Consider the following 27,284-nt stretch of genomic DNA (forward strand, 5'->3'; position numbering starts at 1 on the left):
AGCGATGACGTTTTCGTTCAATACGTATGCAATAACACACTCCGCATGCGCTTAATAATAAAAAAAAATATATACTAAACCTTTCGCTTTGCGGCACGGATCGCTCTCAACTGCGCATGTCGATACACAAGCTTGTCATACTCCTCGTTATACACGTTGTTTATCACTGAGATCGCTTCGTTTAGTTTACATAGCACTTCTTTTTTCAGTTCCCATTGTACAAAGAAGTATTTAACCATTGTATATGTTATTTATTTTTTATATGTAGACTATAATGACAGTTTTAAAAATAGATGTATTCAAGTACTTTATTGACATTGAGTAACGCAACGAAATTACTCGTGTCAACTTCACGTTGCATTTAAATTCCACTGTCAAATAGTTCAGATATATAATAATACAATAAATAAATAATGAACTAAAAACTGAGTAATCATACAAAATATGTTCAAAATATTGGCAAGATGCCATATATAATGTTAAAGTAACCAGGATGGATTATTATTGCATAAATGCACAGCAGTATAGATTACACATTACCTACATTAATTGTACATGATCAATGAAAATGATTTCAGATTGAGGAGATATACGAGTTCAGTAAGTTTATTGCAGTTGGAAAAAAGTTTTTTTTTTTTAATCTATTTGTAGCATACAGATTGATAATAATAATAATTCTTTGCATTTATATATCTGAAATGCCTGCCAGATGGGAGAAGCTCATACAAGTTCGGTCCAAGATGAGTGTTCTCCTTGATGATGTTTTTAGCTCTTCTTACACAAGGAATCTTGTATCGATGATCAAGTGATGGCAGTTCAGTTCCATTGAACGTCTTGTGATGTTTTTATGATCCACTACACGGCTTTTTTGGCAGGTTTGGTGCAGCTGTTGTACCAGGCTTTCATGCAGTTAGTCAAAATAAGTGTGTATATATGTAAAAATGAACTGTTGATGCACTTTTCATCCCTGGAAAAACTCTTTAAAAATAACTTTACATATTATTAATGAAATACACATGTCATAGGGCATCATGGTTTACAAAATTTTGTTGCGGTGATACTAGTGGATTGCATAAACAGTCTTTTTAAAGAAAAAGAAATCTTCATTTCATGTCTAACCCACATAAAGCACAACCCCAGCACCATCTTCTGTGATACTATTGCTCATCTTGTACTCAAATTTAAATGGCTTTTATTCACCCATATAGTGTCTTAAATGTGAGTTAACTAAATAATGAAAAAGGAAACACTTTTCATGCAAATTTTATTGAATAAATGTTATGAGAACAACAAAAGTGAACAATGTGAGAACAATGCACCTAAAAAAAACATTTGTCAAATGTACAAAAAAACCCAAAGAAGTAAAAAAAATCACCAGATAGCTTTAACATATTTTACCCAGAGCACAGAAAATTTAAAGTTACATTGTTTTGCTATTTTGATTATTAAAATTATTCCACAGATAACTTCTAACATATTTTAATACTAATAAAGCCCAAACTGCTAAACTGCTTAACAAATATATATAACTTTATCAAAACGAAAAAATATATATACAATTTAAAAGTACACAAGAGGAAAATTGAAAGGTCCTTCTCCTTAAATATATCTGCTGGTCAGATGGCCCTGTTGAAGAACACACAAAGGTCCAGTTGGTCAGGATGATTGACAAAACAACGTCTCAGGGTCACAAGGTCACAGCCTCCCCAGGCCCCTGTGGACATTCTCAGCCAGCATACTGTTGTAGTGTTAATCCAATTGCAGCTCCATTTCAAGAGGGTCTTCAGAAATCTTCTCTCTTCAGCACCACAGTCAGTTGCACAAGACTTGACCAGGGTGCATGGCAAAGGGCATCACTGGACAAAAAAAAGAAAAACAGCAAAAAAAAAAAAAAACAAACAATGGTTATTATCTGGTGTAAATCTTTCAGTGTATGCAGTTCCATTCATAAACCAGAAGTAAATCATAAACCGATAGAAATGGGAATTAAGCAGAGGTAAAGTTTAAAAATGGAGTTTTAAAAGTATTTTGAAAGGTTTTTCATTTATAGCCGGCATTCTATATTTTTGGTGTACATGTGCAAGCTTCTTCACCAGTTCTTTCATAAGCAAATTAGTGGTTGTGCATTAAAGATTACACTGAGGAGTGTTGGGGGAGAGACAGTACCAAATACAGGAAGGGACTAAATTGTTCAGAGCTTTTATGTAATAAATAGTATAGTACTTTAAAATCAATTGTGAAGGAGACAGCCATCCAGTTTATTAAAGCTAAGGTCAAGCAAATGAGCTTGGAATATGGAGTAAAACAAAATGTAAACAAAACAAGATACATTACCCCAGAATACTTGGCAATGACGCAGTAGATTCAGACCCAAGACTCAAATGAAGGATTCTAGAAGCACTGGGCAGTAGCATCATCTTCAATTCCAACAGATATCACAGCATTCCCTCCTTCTTTAATTGCTGCCCTATCTTTCAGTTAAATTCTTCCACTTCACTAAGGCAAGTAAAATATAAAAATAATAAACAAGAAATATTTAAACGCTTACTTCAAACATTCATAGACTTGACTTTTACCTGATACTGTATTCTGGGCCACCAAGAAATAAGTCTTCTGCCTCCTGTCCTGATACACCCTGTAGAGCAGCCAGGGCATGGATGATGGACTATCCAAAATTAAGAAAGAACAGAATACAAAAGTTGCTTGCATGTAGTTGAAATATGACCACATCACATTATAAGTGAAGGCATACACTAATTACCCAGTAACAAAACATAATACCCCTAAGAATGTGTGCTTTATTTTGCAAATGAAACAGCCTGGTTTTGTTTCTATTGAAACTCATACAACGAGAAAAACACAACAGTTACTGGGATTGCGAGGATTCACACACACACTAAGATATTGTGGTCTAATGTTGGGGAGTTGCATAAGAAAAAACACATTTTAACATTCGTTAGTGGATACCAATTTACTTCTCTCTTTAAAAGAATTGTAAAATTTAGACACCTGATCTGAGATACATCTAGGCAGTTCAGCTTTTCATATTCCCAAAAAGAGAAAACCTACTAATCCATTAATCAAGTATAAATCAGTAAATAACAGGAAAGTCCACCTGAGCAGTTTTTTTAATAACACAATTTATTAAAAGTTTTGCATATTTCAAAACATTCATGTGCGTTCATTGAAATGACCAGCCTATTTAAAACGGTAAATTTTGTAATATTCCAATTATTAAACAAAACGTCAGATAATCCTAAATATATCTAGATTATATTACAGTATATACTGTATTCTCAAAAATTGAAAAGCATTCAATAAACATTACATACAGTACCTTTAATCATAAAATTCACGGACACACGTCGTATTTCACTTCGCTCTCTGACCGTTAAATTGTTGCTAAATTCTTCCCGTAAAAGATATTCTTTCAAGTCGTTGTAAAATTGAAAAGTCTTCATTTTTTCAAGAAGTGAAAAATATTCTTCTGCCAGGAGAAAAATTCAATATGCTCCTATTCTCTACAGCGTTCTTCTTTCTCCTTCTCACTCGAATGGCGAAAGTTCTATTTGTTAATGCAGACCGAGAAATTAAAATCCCGTGGTAACTTTTTTTCTCGTGTGTCGTAAAACATTGGACATGCGCAGAACAAATCGGGCAGCGTCGTGAAATGAATTTTAATTAAGCAGAGAGCGCGTGCGCGAGACAAATCGGATGGGGACTCGTGTCGCAAAGTAAAAAAAACGCAGATCGTGCAGGGTCGTACTAGTTAAGCTCTGCGCATGCGCGCGCAAATCTGGTAGGCACCGCAGATCGGGTAGCGACAGCGACAACGCACGCGAACGCAGATCGAGCCGGCAACGGGAACCAGGTAGTGACACACACCGCATGCGCTTAATGAAAAAAACATTAAAAAAAAAAAAAAAAAAAAATCCACTTTACGGCACGGCCCGATCGGAACTGTGCATGCAGTACAACTTGACATTACAGTTTATTCATTTTAGTTCCACATTAGTTGACCATAATGAAAATATTCATCCTGATAAATAAAAGAAGCAGCCTTTGTGGTGTAACGTTGATGTCCAATGTTCGATCACTGTAAGAGGAAGCTTATGTGTGCACACCTGATGAGCCCCAATTAGGGCGAAACACATGCTGTGCACTCCTTGTATTATTTGGCAGGTACTGTCTGTGTCTGTGTATATATAAGTATGTAGTGTTTTTATTTTTCCACTCACATAATAAATTATATAAAGTCCCCATTCCGTTTTTATCTATTGTTGCAATTTCCTTCTACGGACAAATTGTGTTTGTTTAAAAACATCTTTAGATATCAATTATTATTAATAAAATTGCCTTTTGTTTTAAGGCATCATGTTTACAAAACCTAATGTTGCCAACCAGTTTTATAGAAATAAATGGCCCTTTTTCAACAAAAGAAAAGAATTAACACTGTTGCATGGCATTGTGCTGACTGTCCCCCTTATTGTTAACAGTGACAGTCCACTTGTTAAAATTCTTTAATTCGTTCTCAGTTGTGCAATCAGGTCAGATGCTGAAGAAATCAAGAGTATAAAGCCACCAGTTCAAATCCTCATTTATTCCAACAGCTATTAATCTTACAAAGAAGTTCAACTTTACATCCACAGATTTAAATAAGTGAGTGAGCTGTTATCACTTGGATCAATCTATATGATTTTTTTACAGTAAGTTGCTTGCTGCTATAGTTCATATTTGTAATACATTTGTTCTTAGTGATGTGTTTTAATGTTATTTCAAGGTGTCTCTGTGAAACCCCCCAAAAAACCAAACTTACCTATTAAGACAATAAAACTGAACTGAATTTAACAGCTGAAAAATAAAATATTCTAAAGTAACTGAGCAGAATTTAAACAGCATGAAATAGTTCAGTTTATGATGAACACCATGTGGACAGAGGGCAGTGATATTCTTTCTTACAAGATTAATCAACATAACACACCGTTGTTTGTGTGCAGACTCATCTCATGTGAATGGTTTTATTCACCCATATTGATACAGAGCCAGTTCATTTTTATAGCTTTTTAATAAAAAGGGAATACAATACATTTTCATACATTTTTTATTGAATAAACAAATGGTATGTTTAAAAATAACTAAAGTGAAATATCTGTGAACAATGTTTGTCAAAAAAAAATTATACACACAAATTATATATATATGTGTGTGTGTGTATGAGTAGAAAATTCATTAATAATAAAGATGTATAAAAGGTAAATGCATTTAACTAGAACACAAATACAATGAAAATGGCCAACAACGGGGAGGTTTTAAAAGCTATTAGGGAAGGACAACACAAATATATTTACAGATCTTTAAAAAAAATGTTAGTCAAGGCTTTGAACACAGTAAAAGTGAATCATTAAATTTGTCAAAAAAGGAAAAATGCTATTTTAGCTTTATGAACAAGATGCTACTCAGAGTCAAAGAGTTGTTATCCAGCAATATTCCATTAAAAATGTGTTCTATTTAAACTGACATTTTTCCTGATCTGTCCGTTAAAATTTGTTCACTAATAATATTTCTATATCACCTTTGCTTACAAGTGTAGCTCAACTTGCTCTTCAAAAACATACAGTTAGGGGTCCTTGTCCTTTGTAATAAATACACTGCCTGGTCAAATGGCTGGGGACAAAGACAAACTTGCAGTCTTCAAGGATACTGGAGATAATAAACCTCTGGGGGTCCCAAGCCAAAGCCAGCACAGCCCTCTCTGCACATCCCAGCACACAATTGTGGCCGTCTCAGTCCAATCACAATTCCATTTTAGGACATCTTGTGAACTTTTCTTCTCTTCAGCATCACAGGCAGTTGGACTTGATGTAACAGGCGGTGGAGACACGGGGGTTCTGGGAGGGGTATGTGCACCATTGCAATAAACTGGAAAAGACAACAGAGAAAAACAGCATACGTTAGTGCCCAGTGCAGAGCTTACAAAGTGTACACAGTACCATTTCTAATCAATTACAACCAATGCAAGTAATTAAGAAAAAGACAAATTAGAAAAGTGGGCTTGTTGAAGATTTTCGAAATGCTTGACATTTGTAGCCTGGCACTTCTCTATTGGTAAAGCATTCCAGAGTACACAAAGCTGCCGGTTTTTATGGTTGATCTTGGAATAAAAAGCAAAGCAACATTTGAGAAAAGAAATGTTGGGAGCAGACACTCCAAAATACAGGCAGGGTGTAAATACTCAAAGGCTGCTAATTATTTAATAGAACCTTCAAATTAATTCTGTGCGAGACAGGCAGCCAGTGTAATGAGACCGACACAGTTTTCAGAAGAAAAAAAAAAAAAACCAAAAAGGCCAATACCTCGTGATCACTTGGCAAAGACACAGCAGATCAGAGCAGAGGTTTAGATGGAGGATTCTAGAAGAGCGGGCAGGAGGACCAGCCGATACTTCAACATGGCACACATCTCTCCATCCTTCTTCTTCAACTGCTGCCCCATAACACGACCAGACTCTTCTATTTCACTGTAACTGTTAAAAACATAAACACAGTAGATACACGATGTTCACGGAGTTCAAACATTAATAAAGTGTAACCTTACTTGTTCTTCTGCCTCCTTTCTTGGTACACCTGTAGATCAATTATTACAAAAGTAAACCATCACAATAGATAAAGTTCTGCTTAGAGTAAAGTCTAACTAACAATACTATTTTTAATTACTGTTGTTTTTTGTTGGATTTTGAAAGAACCCCTACTTAATTGTCATTACAGTAATCCCTCCTCCATCGCGGGGGTTGCGTTCCAGAGCCACCTGCGAAATAAGAAAATCCGCGAAGTAGAAACCATATGTTTATATGGTTATTTTTATATTGTCATGCTTGGGTCACAGATTTGCGCAGAAACACAGGAGGTTGTAGAGAGACAGGAACGTTATTCAAACACTGCAAACAAACATTTGTCTCTTTTCCAAAAGTTTAAACTGTGCTCCATGACAAGACAGAGATGACAGTTCTGTCTCACAATTAAAAGAATGCAAACATATCTTCCTCTTCAAAGAAGCAAACAAATCAATAGGGCTGTTTGGCTTGTAAGTATGCGAAGCACCGCGGCACAAAGCTGTTGAAGGCGGCAGCTCACACCCCCTCCGTCAGGAGCAGAGAGAGAGAGTTAGAGAGATAGAGAGAGACACGTGCCCTTTGAGCTTTCAAGCTTGCGAAGCACCGTGCAGCATACTTAAAAGCTGCACACAGAAGGTAGCAACGTGAAGATAATCTTTCAGAATTTTTTGACGAGCGTGCGTATCGTCTAGGTGTGCGAACAGCCCCCCTGCTCACACCCCCTACGTCAGGATCACAGATAGTCAGCGCAAGAGAGAGAAAGAAAAGTAAGTTGGGTAGCTTCTCAGCCATCTGCCAATAGCGTCCCTTGTATGAAATCAACTGGGCAAACCAACTGAGGAAGCATGTACCAGAAATTAAAAGACCCATTGTCCTCAGAAACCCGCGAAGCAGCGAAAAATCCGCGATATATATTTAAATATGCTTACATATAAAATCCGCGATGGAGTGAAGCCGCGAAAGGCGAAGCGCGATATAGCGAGGGATTACTGTATATGTAGCATCATTTTTTTTACTTTTACATTATGCATACAGTAAACATTGAGTTACAATCTCTGTATATCTGAACTTCTAATGTGCTGTGCGCAGGTGTCATTACTTACATGAAAACATCTTCGTTTTTCTCTCCTGTCTTAGTTTTATTTTAGGTTAAATTTAATTCTTGGTTCTTTCAAAATCCAACAACAAAGCACAGTAACTTAAGAAAATAAATGTTATTTTGCAAAACGGAACAACATCCCCGTTTTGTGACTGCTGGCACTGATATGCCTTAGTCTCTGTGTTTGCGAGGATTCACACTCTGAGGCTTTCCTGTCTAAAATTAAAAAGCCGTGTTAGTTACTGGACAGAGTGAGCAGACATAGAGGTCAGTATTCAAGGCAGCAAAATATTACAGATCAAATAATAAATATGGGGAGGCTTTGCAGGAATTATGCAGTAGTCTTACCTGTAGAAATAGCAAATATAAAATGAACTGCACATCATCCCAAACAGGGAATCTTAAAAGCAGAAGAATAGAACATCCAATTGTGTCTCAGTATTCGGGTACACTGGCATCTGTTGAGCCACATGGTAGGCTGGTTACCACTGGGCATCCTGTAGGGTCAAGAAAAAATATATAATAAAGGGGCATTGTTTTTCTAACTGCAGCAATAAGAAATGTTATTTCTAAGGAGCAAGCCTTCTCCATTATATTCAGTTAAATGTATGTGTGTGTACTCCTCCTAAACCAACAGCTTAAATGATAAGTTAATGACACGTGACAACAGCAGGTGCCCAGCCTGTCACTGTGCCACATCAGACACACACCACAATACTCTGATGGCTTTGGACATAAATTTTAAAATTGCCTGTTTTGTGCCATAGACGTTTTTTTCTACCAAACAAGGTTAAAGAAATCCATTTCAAAATTATGAATAAATAGTAGCCAACTAACAGATTAATTCATAAGTATGACATTAATTTATCCCCGAAATGTAGTTTTTGTACAAATGAAGACAAATCACCTCTCACATTTCTTACTTCTGCTCCTATTCCGAAATGTTTTATAAAGATTTATTTCTGTTACTGTCTTGAATGACAAAACAATATCTCACTGTTTAATTCTTGTTGTTCTTCTGTATACAATTTTGAAGATTAAATGTTAGAAAATGCAGTAACTGTGGTTTCCTTCCTTCATAAATTTCCTACTCATAAGTGTAAAGTTCAGAATGTTAGACCCTCTATTACATCTTTGTGTATGGACATTAATATGCTAGAAATAGCTTTAAAAACGGAAAACACACTAAAGCAACAAAACGTGTAAGATTCTGAGCTGCTTCATTAACAATTTGTAATGCTATTATCTACATCCCTCTTTCTTGTAATAAGTTAGTTGTTGCTATTCTCCTATGTAATTTAGCCTTCATCGATATACCCTTCTATTGATGTAATCTGATATCAACATAATAAAAAATACTGATGGCTTTGGAGGGCACACTTTACACCAGTCGAGTGTCAGTCGTGCTCTCCTAATTCTATTCCTAATTTGACACCTCGATTACATTGTTTTACTTAATAATTAGCACGCCGTTCACTCTATAAGATAAAAAATGTGGACAAATGTTTAAAGAAACACACCACCAAATGCTAATAGGGTGTTACGAAATAAATGACATACATACATTAATCCATTAACCCAAACACGGAAATGCTGCGATTTTTATGATTAAACCACGAGATTACAAAGTACAGTAATCCCTCACTTATCGCGGGAGATAGGTTCCAAGGCCGACCGCGATAACTGAATTTCCGCGAAGTAGGGACACCATATTTATTTAATTATTTAACGTGTATTTGGACGTTTTTAAACCCTCCCTGTATTGTTTACAACCCACCTTTTACTCTATTAATAACAGGGACAACTGCTAAGCAATATGAAATCGGTAGATAAGTTTACACTTACTGTATAGCGAAGTACACGTAGCTATATATGACGTGATGATGGCGATGAATATGCTGCACAGTAAAAATGATGACGATGAAGGTGATAATCCCCTGAATGCAGTAGCAAGAGCACGTTAATGCTGAATGAGTGAGATGAGACTTCCTGTTTAATGCAGCACTCCGTCGCTGAGCCAATCAGCAGCACACAGGAACTTAACTGCGTGCTCTGATTGGGTAGCTTCTCAGCCATCCGCCAATAGCATCTCTTGTATGAAATCAACTGGGCAAACCAACTGAGGAAGCAAATACTAGAAGTAAAAAGACCCATTGTCCGCAGAAACCCGCGAAGCAGCGAAAAATCCGCGTTATATATTTAGATATGCTTACATATAAAATCCGCGAAGTCGTGAATCCGCGAAAAGTGAACCGCGAAGTAGCGAGGGATTACTGTATTGCAACTAAAAATGATTTACTTAACAAAAGCTGTACATGTCCATTATAAAGTTCACAGACACATGTCGCATTTCATTTTGCTCCCTCTTCATTCGACTGGAGTTAAATTTTTCAGGCGACACATCTTCCAAGACGTTATAAAATTCAAAAGTTTCCATCTTTTCCAGTAACAAGTCCACTTACATACGGAGATAAATGACAACACAAAAACGACTCGCAAGTACAAGTCAAACTTGACGAATGACGTGTGTCGTAAAACATTAGACATGCGTAGAACAAATCGGGCAGCGTCGTGAAATGAATTTTAATTAAGCAGAGAGTGCGTGCGCAAGACAAATCAGATGGGGACTCGTGTCGCAAAAACGCAGATCGGACAGGGTCGTAATAGTAAAGCTCTGCGCATGCATGCGCAAATCAGGTAGCGACAGGGTCGTAATAGTAAAGCTCTGCGCATGCGCGCGGAAATTGGGTAGGCACCGCAGATCGGGTAGCGACAGGCGCATACGCACAAAGACAACCCAAGCCATGCACGCATGTGCAGAGCTTTACTATTACGACCCTGCCCGATCTGCGTTTTTTTACTTTGTGACAAGAATCCCCATCCGATTTGTCTCGCTCACACGCTCTCTGCTTAATTAAAATTCATTTCACGACGCTGCCCAATTTGTTCTGCGCATGTCTAATGTTTTACGACACACGTCACTCATCAGGTTTGAATTGTACTTGCGAGTCATTTTTATGTTGCCGTTTATCTCTGTCTGTAAGTGGACTTCTTACTGGAAAAGATTTTGTCGCCTGAAAATTTTAACTCCATTCGAATGAAGAGGGAGCAAAATGAAATGCGATGTATGTCTGTGAACTTTATAATGGATACGTATAGCTTTTTGTAAGTACATCGTATCTATACTAATAAAAGGCAAAGCCCTCACTGACTGACTGACTCACTCACTCATCACTAATTCTCCAACTTCCCGTGTAGGTAGAAGGCTGAATTCCTTACAGGCTCATTCCTTACAGCTTACTTACAAAAGTTGGGCAGGTTTCATTTCGAAATTCTACGCGTAATGGTCATAACTGGAACCTGTTTTTTGTCCATATACTGTAATGGAGGAGGCGGAGTCACGTATCGCGTCATCACGCCACCTACGTAATCACGTGAACTGAAAACAAGGAAGAGATTTACAGCACGAGTCAAACGTGGGAACGAAGGTATATGACGTTAATTGTTGAGTGTCTTTTAATACTGTGTAAGCATACATATTAACACATGTGCATTTACGGGGTGATTTCTCAGGCTTAAAAGCTCGCCTTTTATTAAAAAGGTAAATGCAAACTGTTTTCATTCTGAAGGGCACAAACCATGTTAGATTTCAGCCGTTAAACGCGCAAAAATGTCGGTACACCAGATAAATAAGCGCAACATATTATCAGTTGTATTGTATGCTTACAATACATATAGAAATGTGTTAATCGTTAATTAATAGTATGGGATGATGTTTTTCGACTCGCGCCTTGATTTAAACGATTGCATGTCTTGGTGGGTTTGCGCAGCTTATTAACACCTCTTTTTAAGACTTATTGACTGAGACGGGTTTTCACGAAAAAAGTTAGGGCTTTGCTACAGGATACACCCTCCACAAGTTAAGGAAGTAAAAATAAAAGGTATATACACTCTAAAAACTACTGTTTTGGGCCAACAAAAAAAATTAACGCAACGCTCTGCATCAAGCTTTTTAAGTTACTATAACTTCTGGTGAAAATTACGTAGAACCAACCCATAACACTGAGTAACTGGAAAAGGTTTTCCCTTCAGATCTTAAATTGCTTTTAAGCACCATCAGCTTAAAAAATTATAGGATACACAGAACTTTTTAAATTCATTGCATAGAAAAATTAAGTTGTCCCAACTAATTTATGTTACATTTTTAAAGACTGTTTTAAGTTCTACGTACTTAATTATTAATATATTTTAAAGTTGTGATGGTGTAAAAAGTGAAGTTGGTGTAATTAGTGTTTTCAGCCTATAATTTTCAGCTTTATCAAGTTTAATTATTTATTAAATTATTAAAACTACAGCCACTTAAAGAATGAAAATGTTGCAAAATTTACTTTATTGGAAATATAATGTTGCATTTTTATATTTTTCAACAAACAGCCATACTACAGCAGCAAAAATATAGGCCTCAATGTAATATTCAACTGCCAAATTTGTCAAACCTGACTTCCATTGCAGGATGCAAAAACATTTTGAAAAATATAGCAACCTCACTATGAAAATACCAAGTGCTTACAAAGATCATGAGGTACGAACCACACAACAGCACCGACTCTCATCTAAGAACATTCTTGGACAAAAGAGCAACATTCTTTGAACACAGTATTACAAAACCATAATGAACAAGTTTTCAACAGCAAATAATCAACAAAAATTTAAAACAAAACCTGAGAATGTTTACAATTGAAACAGCTGTTTATGGATTAAATAATAACATGGGTTTAAAAAAAATAATGGCAGTGGTTTGAAAGAAAAGTGTTCTTAGAAAATGCTGTACTTGAGATTCATTACTTTCCCACTGGTTTTTAGTCCATCAAGTTCAAGGAACAGTTTCGAAATACTTCGTATGTACATTTTAGATCCTTGGGATAGCTCAGATTCACAGTATATATTAAACCCATGAGCAAAGCACAGCACCCTGGGACATCAATACCATCCAGGATTTTGGCTCCCTCGATCAGGATGGTTCCAGTGTTTGGATTCTGGTCTTTGATGATGGCAATCTTCAATACTTGCCTGTCAAGGTTTGCTTCAAACTCTTCAATATTCTGGCAGAACAAATGCAAAAGTATATTAAGAGGTTTAGTAAAACAGAATTGTGTTATTACTGCTGACGTTATTTTAACCATTCCAACACACAACCATGCACATCTACTTACATGAACTGGCTCAACGTGAGCAGTGAGTAGCATTGCCATCACACAGTAGCTATGGAGACAAATTTAACTCACTTTCTTTGTTTGTTGGGGTCAAAAGTGCCAATATGAAGTATTACAAGAGCATGAAAGCTTACTAGAATCTTCATAGTGGCAAAGTTTGTCAGGTATTAATCCACCAAAAAGAAAAGATGGTGTTTGGCAGCCTAATCAGAAACCTGAATATGTTTGGACTAAGCATTAAGTCAATACACTCATAATTTTTTTTCTCATTTACAAATGGGACAATGGTCAGATCCATTGCCAGGATTTAGCAAAATGCTGTTGTGGTTATTTCTATTATTTAAAGAAGCCTTCTTGCATATATTGTGTTATCCTCTAGCATTATAATGTGTCATTCTTTAGGAAAGTGAGAATGTTTCAACTATTTGTGATGTCAAATTGTGCCACAGTAGAACTTACTTTCAACTTTTCAATTCTTTGGTTGAGGTCTACAGAGAAAAATTTCCTTTTTTAAAATGTCATGATTTACTTTAGGCATATCACAGTGAAAGGTATCAAAACAACAAAAATTTTAAAAATAAGTGAAACAGGTTTTCAGTAACAATTACAGCCATCTATAGCAGGCTTTTGTCTGGAATATTAAAGTGTAGATTCCACGGTGATAAATTACTTACATTAAACTCCTTGAAGAGGTCCTGTTCCTTTTCTCCAAGGTAGACAACCAGGCAACGAATGGCCACCTCTCTCCGTACTTCAATTGCATTGTTCTAATTGCGTAAAAAGAGAAAAAAGAATAAAATTAAATTCCAATATGACTAATCCAAAAGGGTGACAAGTCAGCAAGCTTAATTTCAAAGACGAGTCTGATCAGTTCTCATACCTCTAGAAGCTGATTCTTAATGTGCCTTATCCTCAATCCTGAAGTTCCTCCTCTCGATGAGACTACATCCATTAATTTGGTCAAAACAGTCAATGGTCAAACAGAAAGAGCTCTATGCAATTCAACCTTTAAGACCAAGACAAACTTGGACAAAATTTATAATATTGCACTGATTCCATCCCCCCTGCAGATTTTATAAGCAAAGGAACACTTTACAATCCAGTTGAGGCAAAGCACACACATATGATGATGGTGGTGAGTTTAACATACATACATTTTCCAACCCGCTGAATCCGAACACAGGGGTCTGCTGGAGCCAATCCCAGCCAACACAGGCAGGGTGCCAATCCACCGCAGGGCACACATAAACACACACCAAGCACACACTAGGGCCAATTTAGAATCGTCAATCCACCTAATCTGCATGTCTTTGGACTGTGGGAGAAAACCGGAGCGCCCGGAGGAAACCACGCAGACACGGGGAGAACATGCAAACTCCACGCAGGGAGGACCCGGGAAGCGAACCCGGGTCCCCAGGTCACCCAACTGCGAGGCAGCAGCGCTACCCACTGCGCCACCGTGCCGCCAGTTTAGCATACATCCTGATTAAAATGGCTACTTTGAATAATTGCAAAAAAGGCACAAAAATGAAAATAACAAACAGCAATTTTAAGAAAAATGGCTGTACAGCTTCGGAGTATACTCTAAACTTAACAACTGGAAAATAAGTAAAGTCAAAGAAAGATTATTACAATTAATGAAGTATCTTCTCAAAATGGCATCAGGCTTACATGCAGTAAGGCAGCATTGCATCTAAAATCCTTAACCAACATTGAAACGCACGTGAGAAATCATTAGCGGCTCGAACAAAAAAAAAGTAATGTTGAGAAAATATGGTAAGATGGACGGCACTAAATTTCACTAGAGCTGTTCAACCGGTTATGCAAAATAAGTAAATTACATGTTAGAGCAATGTAAATAATTATTATCTTGAAATTGCTCCTCTATCACTTAGCTTTTACCTGTTCATCTGCCTAATGTTAGACAGCCATCACGTTTGCCTGCCTGAATCTGTAGCTTAACCTCTACAGACGTAAAGTAACTTTACTAGTCCTATCAGCATTGCGCAAATAAAAATGCAGGATTATTGAAGGAGAAATTAAGTACTATTCACCTTTGACAGCAATTAAAATAGCTGCTCTATCACTCACCGTAGCTGTTTGTTTCACTTGCAATATGGCGTTACGATCTTCTCACAGCATGTTAAGTGGGAGGAGTTTCATGCCCACTCATGAAACAGAGAAATTAAGTAGCCATAACGTTAGATTATGTTAGAGGAACTTGAATTTTGTTTTTCAATAAATGAAAAAAGGAATTTGAGTTCAGATTACTTACAAGTCTAAGCTAAAATATGTACTAATATAATTCTTTCACGTCAACGCATTAAATAATGTTTTCAAATTAAAATGTTTAATAAAATCATTGAAGTTGAATTTTTAACCTAATAGAATGCACTTGATTAAGTGGTGGTTAGAGGTCCCTTGAATTGCTTTTTACAGTGTATTTCTGTTTTATTTAAACCTTTTAAGTTTGTATGTATAGCCCCATTTGGCTGTTTTAATTTTTTTTTCTTTCTTCAGTAATATTTAATCTCCTTAAAGAAAAACAACATATGCATTTTACTTTTTTTGTATCTCTTTAGTAATATTTTAGTGTAAAAGGATAACCAGTATTTAAACCTTTTATGTTACTTTATAAAGTTATTTTACACAATGTTGAAAAATTAATAAGAAAGCTACATATTTTGGCAGCTGCTGCTTTAATTTTCAATGAAATGAAAAAAGCTCTCCAAGAGAAAACCTCAATGAAGAAGAAACAGTTTTCACTATCTAAAAAGGAGAAACCCTCATTTATAAAGGTTTGCTGCAGATGACTTAACTGAAAATAAATGAATAGTTCCTATGTGTATAATACATATTTATCTATTTTACTTATGCCTTTATTCCAGCAACTTGCAACATCTGAGGTACAATTTGTTACATTACTTTTATTTTTTGCAGCACAGGCAGGTGAAGTGACTTCCTCAGGGTCACACAGTGGTGTCAGTACCAGGATTTGAACTGACAAGCTCCGGGTTTGCTGAAATATTACTGAAGAAAGAAAAAAAAGAAAACGGCAAATGGGGCTATGCATACAAATGTCCATCCATCCATTATCCAACCCGCTATATCCTAAATACAGGAGCCAATCCCTGCCAACACAGGGCACAAGGCAGGAAACAAACCCCAGGCAAGGTGCCAGCCCACCGCAGGGCGCACACACCCACACACCACGGACAATTTAGAATTGCAAATGCACCTAACCTGCATGTCTTTGGACTGTGGGAGGAAACCGGAGTACCCAGAGGAAACCCAGACAGACACGGGGAGAACATTCAAACTCCAAGCAGGGAAGCGAACCCGGGTCTCCTAACTGGCACCTTTCACTGCGCCACCATACCGCCCGCATACAAACTTACAAGGTTTAATTAAACAAAAATATATACCTTTATTTTTACTTCCTTAACTTGTGGAGGGTGTATCCTGTAGCAAAGCCCTAACTTTTTTCATGAAAGCCCCTTTCAGTCAATAAGCCTTAAAAACAGGTGTAAAGCTAAACTTGCAGCACCGCTATTCAATTACACTTGCCTAACGCCTCTCCTAAGGGGAAATACTGTGGGATCTGGGCATCCGTCAAAGCACCAATCACAGGCCCGATTAGAAAGCGGGAAGCTGATGATTTGTTGTCTCCCTCCCATGTAACAATCACAGCCCGTGTTACAACGCACTATGTATGTATGTGTATATGTATATATGTATATGTGTGTGTGTATGTATGTGTGTATATGTATGTGTATATATATGTTGATACTAAATAATAGGCCCCTGCTAACCTATCTCTCTCTCTCATTCTTCCTAGGGCACGAAGCGGAAGCGGAAGCAGAGACAGAAGCGGACAATGGCCGATAGTGAGGTGAATCGCGTTGAAATTGTAGTCGAGGAACTCCAGGCACTCGATGAACAGATTCAGAAACTTCTGTCCAGACGAAGATACCTCAGAGATCTGAAGGCTCGGCTGTTGGATAAACCGTCCTCGCCATCTGTTATCAGCGTAACATCAACCCCGCGTTGTGCCGCTCAAGTCACCTTCACCCCCGCGCCTCGTAGGAGCAATACCGATGATGACCTCGGTGTATTTCAGCAATGCAGGCGGGGGTTCAAGGCCAGAACACCTCCATCGGCACAGGCAAGCATCGTAACGCAGAACCGGTTTGACCCTCTAAGCGTCCCCAGTTCGCCTTCAGCTCCTAGTGATGTAATAGTGGTAGGTGATTCTATTGTTAGGAACCTCAATATCACTTGCCCTAATAGAAAATCTTTTGTTTCTTGTTTTCCCGGTGCTCGTGTCCGAGATGTGACGAGACGTGTGCCGGCAATCTACAAGAACAGGGCAGTTGGAGCAATTGTTTTACATGCTGGCGTAAACGACATAAGGCACCGACAGTCCGAGATCCTCAAGGCAGACTTCACTGCATTAATTAAAGACACAAAGGAGAGGACCCCATCGGCAAAGATCTTCATCTCGGGTCCACTCCCTCTCGTCAGACGATCAAACGAGTACTACAGTCGTCTGCTTGGTTTAAACAACTGGCTGCAGGGCTTCTGCAAGAATCAAGACATCGGTTTCATCAACAACTGGGACCTCTTTTGGGAAAGACCGCGTTTTTTCAAGCGAGATGGCCTGCATCCGAATAGCTTCGGCGCCCGGGTCCTCTCCGAAAACATATCCAAGGTAATTCGTTTATCTTGACTATCTATCTCTGCTTTTAACCCCTTCCGAAATGCCACTCCTGTGCTTGGTCATGATAATTGTTTAATAAAATCTTCCATAAAAGTGCACAACATAAATACTGTAATAACCAATCTTAATGCACATAGAAAATCTAGGCAATACGGCATAAACACCAATAATTTAATTAAAGTTACTACTTTAGATGAACAATGTATTAAAACTATAAAAACATATCATAGATTAAACAAAAAATACACGCAGAGCGGCGCTAATAAAAATAACTTAATTCCTGTGCCATATATCAATAACGCATATAGTATTCATCTCTGCTCCTCCGAAACATTGAATATGGCTCTATTAAATGTTAGAGCTTTAACTAACAAGACGTTTTTTATCAACGATCTTATTAGTGATAAAAAAATAGATTTTATTGCACTAAGTGAAATGTGGCTTAGCTCAGATGGCGCAGCTGTTTAAATCGAATCTGCGCCTCCGGATTACAGTTTTACTCGTGCAGATCGCCAAGGAAAGAGAGGTGGAGGGCTAGCAAACATTTACTCAAGCAGGTTAAAATGTAAAAATATCAGTTTTGGTAAATTCAAGTCTTTTGAGTATCTCGCCATTATTATTCAGGGAGATTCTCACGTTCTAGTATTATCCGTGTATAGACCTCCAAAATTCAACGCGTCTTTCTTTGAGGAATTCTCTGACTTGATGTCAATCTTAATTACGAACTATGACACACTCTTAATAGTCGGCGACTTTAATTTTCATATAGATAATCAATGTGACCAGAAAGTAAAAGAATTTATGAACCTCCTGGACTCTTTTGATTTGAGACAGCTCGTTAATCAGCCTACACATAAAGCAGGTCATACGTTAGACTTAGTAATTACTAAAGGACTAAAAGTTGATATAAAGCAGGTCATTGATATTGGTCTATCAGACCATTTTCTTCTACTCTTTAATATAGAAATAATGATAGAAAACACTCATGAGAAGCATATTGTTAAAAAACGGTTCTTTGACTCATCAGCAGCTTTAAAACTTTCAAACATTCTAACCAATCAGTCCGTTTATAGTGCCAACTATAATAGCGAGGAGAATGTAAATAGTAAGGTGGAAAGATTTAATACTAAAGTGAGGGCTGCTGTTGACTTAGTTGCACCTGAAAAGACAGTTAAAAAATCTTCTAGCATTGTTATACCATGGAAGACCCAAAGAGTGTCTGATTTAAAGAGAACATGCCGTAGAGCTGAGCGTAAATGGAGGAAAACTAAACTAACTATTGACTATGAAATATTAAAAGTTAAAATAACAGAATACAATAACACAGTCCGTCTTGAGAGGCGCTGCTATTTCTCTAAGCTTATAAATAACAATGCTAGTAATCTCAGAGTCTTATTTTCGACGATTGATCGTCTGTTAAACCCAGGTAACTCAAAGGAATGCCTCCTAAGTACTTCCAGTAAAACCTGTGAGGCTATCGCTGTATTTTTCAATCAAAAAATTAATGATATTAGAAATAACATAGTATATCTCCCCAACACTAAGGATCCTCCTAAACCCCAGTACCCCATAATAAACAAATTAAAGTCTTTCACTAGGATAGATTTACCTGATATACATAAAATAATTTCTCAAATGAAACCCTCCACCTGTGCCCTTGACCCAATACCAACAAATTTTTTCAAAGAAGTATCGGGCGTGCTTAGTGATAATGTTCTTGACATAGTAAATTCGTCATTAGATACGGGGGTCTTCCCAGACTCTCTTAAGACTGCGGTAGTTAAACCCCTACTTAAGAAAAATAATCTCGATCCCTCTGCTCTTGAAAATTATAGACCCATCTCTAACCTGCCTTTCTTAAGTAAAATTCTAGAGAAGGCAGTCATTATACAGTTAAATGAGCACCTCAATAAACATGCTATTCTTGATAAATTTCAGTCAGGTTTTAGAACAAATCACAGCACAGAAACTGCACTCGTTAAAGTAGTAAATGACTTGCGGGTAAATGCAGACAGAGGCCATTTATCTGTTCTCATCCTCTTAGATCTGAGTGCCGCATTTGACACCATTGATCATAATATTCTTAAGAATCGCCTTAGTCAATGGGTGGGCCTCTCTGGCAGTGTCTTAAATTGGTTTGAATCCTACCTGGCAGGGAGAAAATTCTTTGTTAGTTGTGGTAATTATAACTCAAAGACACATGATATTCTATATGGTGTTCCACAAGGCTCTTATCCTGGGTCCGCTGCTCTTCTCAATCTACATGCTTCCGTTAGGTCAGATTATCTCAGGACACAACGTGAGCTACCACAGCTATGCTGATGACACACAGCTGTATTTATCAATAGCACCTGATGACTCCAAATCTTTTGATTCGCTAACACAATGTCTAACTTGTATCTCAGAATGGATGAATAGTAACTTTCTTAAATTAAATAAAGAAAAAACCGAAACCTTAGTGATTGGCAATAATGGATACAATGAGGCTATTAGAAATAAACTGGATGCATTAGGATTAAAAGTCAAATCGGAGGTAAAAAGCTTAGGGGTAACCGTTGATTGTAATCTGAATTTTAAATCGCATATAAATCAGATCACTAGGACAGCATTTTTTCACCTAAGAAACATAGCAAAAGTTAGACCTCTTATATCATCGAAAGATGCAGAGAAATTAGTTCATGCGTTTGTTTTCTGTCGGCTAGATTACTGTAACGCACTCCTCTCAGGACTACCCAAAAAAGACATCAATCGTTTGCAACTAGTGCAGAATGGAGCTGCTAGAATCCTTACCAGGAAAAGAAAATCCGAACACATTTCTCCAGTTTTGATGTCACTACACTGGTTACCTGTGTCATTCAGAATTGACTTTAAAATTCTGCTTATGGTTTATAAAGCTTTAAATAATCTCGCCCCAGTTTATATATCGGAATGTCTGACACCTTATATTCCAAATCATAACCTCAGATCCTCAACTGAGTGTCTCCTTAGAATTCCAAGAGCAAAACTTAAAAGAAGTGGTGAGGCGGCCTTCTGCTGTTATGCACCTAAAATCTGGAATAGCCTGCCAGTAGGAATTCGCCAGGCTAATACAGTGGAGCACTTTAAAAAACTACTGAAAACACATTATTTTAACATGGCCTTCTCATAACTTCACTGTAATTTAATCCTGATACTCTGTATATCTAATTCATTATAATAACTATTCATTCAAAATCTGTACTAACCCCTACTCTCTCTTCTGTTTCCTTTTCCGGTGTCCTGTTGGTGGTGGCGTGCGCCACCACCATCTACCCAAAGCACCATGATGTTCCAACAATAATGGATGGATTAAAAGCCAGAAGTCTGTATGACCATCAGCATCAAGTGACTCCATGAAAAACCCGAACTACAAAGAGGACTATTTCATTTATGTTAGGTAGAATGCCCAAAGGGGACTGGGCGGTCTCGTGGCCTGGAACCCCTACAGATTTTATTTTTTTCTCCAGCCTTCTGAAGTTTTTTTTTGTTTTTTCTGTCCACCCTGGCCATCGGACCTTACTCCTTTCTATGTTAATTAATGTTGTCTTATTTTAATTTCTTATTTTGTCTTTTATTTTTCTTCTCTTCATTACATAAAGCACTTTGAGCTACTTTTTGTATGAAAATGTGCTATATAAATAAATGTTGTTGTTGTTGTTATGTGTGTATATATGTGTGTGGATGTGTATATGTATATATATGTGTATATGTAGATATGTATATGTATATCTATGTTTACATAACCTCTTTAACACACTACTTCTCCGCTGCGAAGCGCGGGTATTTTGCTAGTTGATGATAAAGGCAATAAGGATTTTCATTTTTGGTTGCAATACGACATTCGTAATCTTGTGGTTTAAATGTGAAAGTTGCAGCATTTTCTGTATTTGGGTTAATGGATGTATTTAATTTATTTCGTAACACCCTATTAGCATTTGGTGGTGTGTTTCTTTTAACATTTCTTCACATTTTTTATCTTAAAGAGTGAACGGCATGCTATTTGTTCTGTCCTCTACTAAAATGTGTTCATAGGGGACCTGTAGTGGCTAAATTAGGTATTGTTTTATACTGCTATTAAGACTCCATCTTGAAGCAAGCAGCACATGGAGAAGCAGGTGGCAGACATCCATTTCCATCCGCTGTTTATTTGCCCTGTAAAGGCATAATCTGTAGGTATTTTGTTTCTTTATTAGTATATACATTGTTTTGACTTTTAGTTGTTCCCTTTACTATTTTGCAAATGTTTAGTGTGTACGTAAATATATACAGTATGTATATGATTGTTCAGGCCTATTTTTATGCATTTGAATATGAAACGGCAGGATGTCTTTGGGCTAAAGAATCTGTTTTGTAATATTTATGCCATTTCATAAGGAAATAATAACAAAAGTAGTTTGTATTAAATTTGAAGGCATTTTTAAGGAAAAATGTATATTAAGTTAACAAATTCTGATAGGTATTGCTTTTTACTTTACAGTTTCACACCACTTTCATTAAATGCCTGAATATCATCAGTGCCTTGGGGGTTTGTTGAAGGGGTGTTTAGCTCACTGTATAACTACGTATGCAAACGCGTGGTGAGGGCAGAAGACTAATATTTAAGCAAAACAATGTAATCGAGGTACAGTAATCCCTCCTCCATCGCGGGGGTTGCGTTCCAGAGCCACCCACGAAATAAGAAAATCCGCGAAGTAGAAACCATATGTTTATATGGTTATTTTTATATTGTCATGCTTGGGTCACAGATTTGCGCAGAAACACAGGAGGTTGTAGAGAGACAGGAACGTTATTCCAACACTGCAAACAAACATTTGTCTCTTTTTCAAAAGTTTAAACTGTGCTCCATGACAAGACAGAGATGACAGTTCCGTCTCACAATTAAAAGAATGCAAACATATCTTCCTCTTCAAAGTAGTGCGAGTCAGGAGCAGAGCATGTCAGAGAGAGAGAGAGAGAGAGACAAAAGCAAACAAATCAATAGGGCTGTTTGGCTTTTAAGTATGCGAAGCACCGCGGCACAAAGCTGTTGAAGGTGGCAGCTCACACCCCCTCTGTCAGGAGCAGAGAGAGAGAGAGAGACAGATAAAAACAAACGGTGAAAAATCAATACGTGCCCTTTGAGCTTTTAAGTATGCGAAGCACCGTGCAGCATGTCGCTTCAGGAAGCAGCTTGCACAGAAGGTAGCAACGTGAAGATAATCTTTCAGCATTTTTAGACGAGCGTCCATATCGTCTAGGTTTGCGAACAGCCCCCCTGCTCAATCCCCCTACGTCAGGATCAGAGAAACTCAGCGCAAGAGAGGGAGAAAAGTAAGTTGGGTAGCTTCTCAGCCATCTGCCAATAGCGTCCCTTGTATGAAATCAACTGGGCAAACCAACTGAGGAAGCATGTACAAGAAATTAAAAGATCCATTGCCCGCAGAAATCCGCGAACCAGCAAAAAATCCGTGATATATATTTAAATATGCTTACATATAAAATCCGCGATGGAGTGAAGCCGCGAAAGGCGAAGCGCGATATAGCGAGGGATTACTGTATAGAATTAGGAGTGCACGTCTGACACTCGACGGGTGTAAAGTGTGCCCTCCAAAGCCATCGGTATTTTTTTATTATGTTGATATCAGATTACATCAATACAATAGTTTTACCATAATAAAGTTAACAAATATATAATAATGAAGGCTAAATTACATACAAGAGTAGCAACAGCTAAGTTATTACAAGAAAGCGAGATGTAGATAATAGCATTACAAATTGTTAATGAAGCAGATCAGAATCTTACAACACGTTTTAATTATTTTAGTGTGTTTTCCATTTTTAAAAGTTATTTCTAGCATATTTATGTCCATACAGAAAGATATAACAGAAGGTCTAACGTTCTGAACTTTACACCTATGTATCAGAAATTTATGAAGCAAGGAAACCACAGTTACTGCATTTTCTAACATTTAGTCTTCAAAATTGTATACAGAAGATGAACAATACTTAAATAGTGAGATATTGGTTTGTCACTCAAGACAGTAACAGAAATAAATCTTTATAAAACATTATGGAATAGGAGGAGAAGTAAAAGAAATGTGAGAGGGGATTTGTCTTCATTTGTACATAAACTACATTTTGGCGATATATTAATGTCATACTTATGAATTAATTTGTTAGTTGGGTACTATTTATTCATAATTTTGAAATGGATTTCTTTAACCTTGTTTGGTAGAAAAAATTCTATGGCAGAAAACTGGCAATTTAAAAATTTATATCCAAAGCCATCAGAGAAGTGTGCTGTATGTCTGATGTGGCACGATGACAGGCTGGGCATCTGCTGTTGTCATTTGTCATTAGCTTATCGTTTAAGCTGTTGGTTTAGGAGGAGTACACACACATTTAACTGAATATAATGGAGAAGGCTTGCTCCTTAGAAATAACTTATTTCTTATTGCTGCAGTTAGAAATACAATGCCCCTTCATTGTATTTTTTTTCTTGACCCTACAGGATGCCTGGTGGTAACCAGCCTTCCATGTGGTGCTGAACAGATGCCAGTGTACCCAAATTCTGAGACAAAACTGGACGTTCTTTTCTTCTGCTTTTAAGATTTCCAATTCGAGATGATGTGCAGTTCACGTTAGATTTGCTATTTTTACAGGTAAGACTATTGAGGCTTTCAGTTTCAGAAGTAATTTGTGCACAATTCCTGCAAAGCCTCCCCATATTTATTACAAGACTTGTAATATTTTGCTGCCTTGAATACTGTACTGTATGCTTGCTCACTCTATTCAGTAACTAACACTGGCTTTTTAAATTTTAGACAGGAAAGCCTCAGAGTGTGAATCCTCACAAACACCGAGACTGGGGAGCATCAGTCCCAGCAGTCACTAAACAGAGATGTTGTTCCGTTTTGGAAAATAACATTTATTTTCTTAAGTTACTGTGCTTTGTTGTTGGATTTTCAAAGAGCTGAGAGTTAATTTTAAATTAAAACAAAACTAAGGCAGGAGAGAAAAACAAAGATGTTTTATTGTAAGTAATGACACCTGAGCACGTCACATTAGAAGTTCAGATATACACAGAGTGTAACACAATGCCTACTGTATACGTAATGTAAAAGAAAAAAAATGATGCTACATATAATGACAATTAAGTAGGGGTTCTTTCAAAATCCAACAAAAAACCATAGTAATTATTATTATTAGTTGGACTTTACTCTAAGCAGAACTTTATCTATTGTGATGGTCTACTTTGGTAATAATTGATCTGCAGGTGTACCAAGGAAGGAGGCAGAACAAGAAGTAAGGGTACACTTTATTAATGTTTGAACTCCATGAGTGAATATCTACTGTGTTTGTTTTTAACAGTTACAGTGAAGTAGAAGAGTCTGGCCGTGTTATGGGGCAGCAGTTAAAGAAGAAGGAAGGAGAAATGTGTGCCCTGTTGAAGTAGTGGCTGGTCCTCCTGTGCGCACTTCTAGAATCCTCCATCTCTACCTCTGCTCTGATCTGCTGTGTCTTTGCCAAGTGATCATGAAGTATTGGACTATTTTGTTTTTTTTTTTCTTCTGAAAACTGTCTCGGTCTCATTACACTGGCTGCCTGTCTCACACAGAATTGATTTCAAGGTTCTGTTAAATAATTAGAAGGCTTTGAGTATTTTAGACCCTGCCTGTATTTTGGAGTGTCTGCTCCCAACATTTCTTTTCTCAAACGTTGCTTTGCTTTTTATTCCAAAATCAACCATAAAAACCGTCAGCTTTCTGTACTCATGCAACAAAATATGGAATGCTTTCCCAATAGAGAAGTGCCAGGCTACAAATGTCGATCATTTCAAAATTTCTAATTTGTCTTTTTCTTAATTACTTGCATTGGTTGTAATTTATTAGAAATGGTACTGTGTACAGTTTGTAAGATCTGCACTGGGCAGTAACTTATGCTGTGTTTCTCTGATGTCTTTTCCAGTTTATTGCAATGGTGCCCTCCTGCATCACCACTGTTTGTTACATCAACTCAAACTGCCTGTGATGCTGGAGAGAAGAAAAGTTCACAAGACGTCCTGAAATGGAATTGTGACTGGACTGAGACGGCCACAATTATGTATGCTGGGATGTGCAGAGGGGGCTGTGCAGGCTTTGGCTTGGGACCCCAGAGGTTTATTATCTCCGGCAACCTTGAAAGCTGCAAATTTGTCTTTGTCCCTGGCCATTTGACCATGCAGTGTATTTATTAAAAAGGAGAAGGACCCATCTATTTACTTCTTATTTACTTATATACCTTCAATTTTCTTTGTAACTGTATATTTTTGTAGAGCAATTTGAGCTACACTTGTAAGCAAAGGTGATATAAAAATATTATTAGTGAACAAATGTTAACGGACAGATCAGGAAAAATGTCAGTTTAAATAGAACACATTTTTTATGGAATATTGCTGGTTAATAACTCTGAGTAGTATCTTGTTCATAAAGCTAAAGTAGCATTTTTCCTTTTTTGACAAATTTAATGATTCACTTTTACTGTGTTCAAAACCTTGGCTAACATTTTTTTTTAATACTAAGGTATAAAAATCTGTAAATATGTTTGTGTTCCCTTTCCCTAATAGTTTTTAACACCTGCCCATTGTTGGCCATTTTCATTGTGTGTATAATTTTATTTTGACAAACATTGTTCACAGATATTTCACTTTTGTTATTTTTAAACATACCATTTATTTATTCAATAAAAAATGTCTGAAAAAGTGTATTTTATTTCCTCTTTTAAAATTATAAAAGTGAACTGGCTCTGTATCAATATGGGTGAATAAAACCATTCACATGAGATGAGGAGTCTGCACACAAACAATGGTGTGTTATGGTGATTAAACCTGTAAGAAAGAATGTCACTGCACTCTGTTCACATGGTGTTAATCATAAACTGAACTACTTCATGCTGTTTAAATTCTGCTCAGTTATTGCAGAATATTTTGTTTTACAGCTGTTAAATTCAGTTCAGTTTTATTGTCTTAATAGGTAAGTTTGGTTTCTCAGGGGGGTTTTACAGAGACACCTTGAAACAACATTAAAAACACATCACTAAGAACAAATGTATTACAAATATGAACTACAGCAACAAGCACGTACTGTAAAAAAATTGAAGTGATAACAGCTCACACACTTAAGTCTGTGGATGCAAAGTTAAACTTCTTTGTAAGATTAATAAATGAGGATTTGAACCGGTGGCTTTATACTCTTGATTCCTTCAGCATCCAACCTGATTGCACAACTGAGAACGAATTAAAGAATTTTAACAAGTGGACTGTCACAGTTAACACAAAGAGGGACAATCAGCACAAAGCAGTGCAACACAGTGTTAATTCTTTTTTGTTGAAAAAATACCATTTATTTCTATAAAACTGGTTGGCAACATTAGGTTTTGTAAACCTGATGCCTTAAGTCAAATGGCAATTTTATTAATAATAATTGATATCTAAAGATATTTTTAAACAAACACAATTTGTCCATAAAAGGAAATTACAACAATAGATCAAAACAGAAAGGGGACTTTATATAATTTATTACGTGAGTGGAAAAATAAAAACACTACATTCTTATATACACACACATGTACACACGCAGTACCTGCCAAATAACACAAAGAGTACAC

General features: G+C 36.9%; 3 long non-coding RNA genes across 3 annotated transcripts; 1 reads left to right on the plus strand and 2 right to left on the minus strand.

Moving 5' to 3' along the window:
* Positions 1-1,380: 1,380 nt before the first annotated feature.
* Positions 1,381-3,728, minus strand: LOC127526986 (uncharacterized). The gene is made up of 4 exons (XR_007934352.1): positions 3,338-3,728; positions 2,577-2,665; positions 2,335-2,496; positions 1,381-1,856 (listed from the first exon to the last, which is right to left on the minus strand). It is a non-coding gene; the product is annotated as an uncharacterized LOC127526986 (long non-coding RNA).
* Positions 3,729-5,393: 1,665 nt separating this feature from the next.
* Positions 5,394-10,202, minus strand: LOC114648359 (uncharacterized). Its single transcript, XR_003715684.2, has 4 exons — positions 10,014-10,202; positions 8,058-8,206; positions 6,354-6,523; positions 5,394-5,919 (listed from the first exon to the last, which is right to left on the minus strand). It is a non-coding gene; the product is annotated as an uncharacterized LOC114648359 (long non-coding RNA).
* An 11,171-nt stretch (positions 10,203-21,373) lies between these two features.
* LOC114648360 (uncharacterized) lies at positions 21,374-26,275 on the plus strand. Its single transcript, XR_003715686.2, has 4 exons — positions 21,374-21,829; positions 24,151-24,301; positions 25,011-25,180; positions 25,608-26,275. It is a non-coding gene; the product is annotated as an uncharacterized LOC114648360 (long non-coding RNA).
* Positions 26,276-27,284: the final 1,009 nt, after the last annotated feature.

The sequence above is a fragment of the Erpetoichthys calabaricus genome, chromosome 3, assembly GCF_900747795.2.
Source record: "Erpetoichthys calabaricus chromosome 3, fErpCal1.3, whole genome shotgun sequence".
NCBI lineage: Eukaryota > Metazoa > Chordata > Cladistia > Polypteriformes > Polypteridae > Erpetoichthys > Erpetoichthys calabaricus.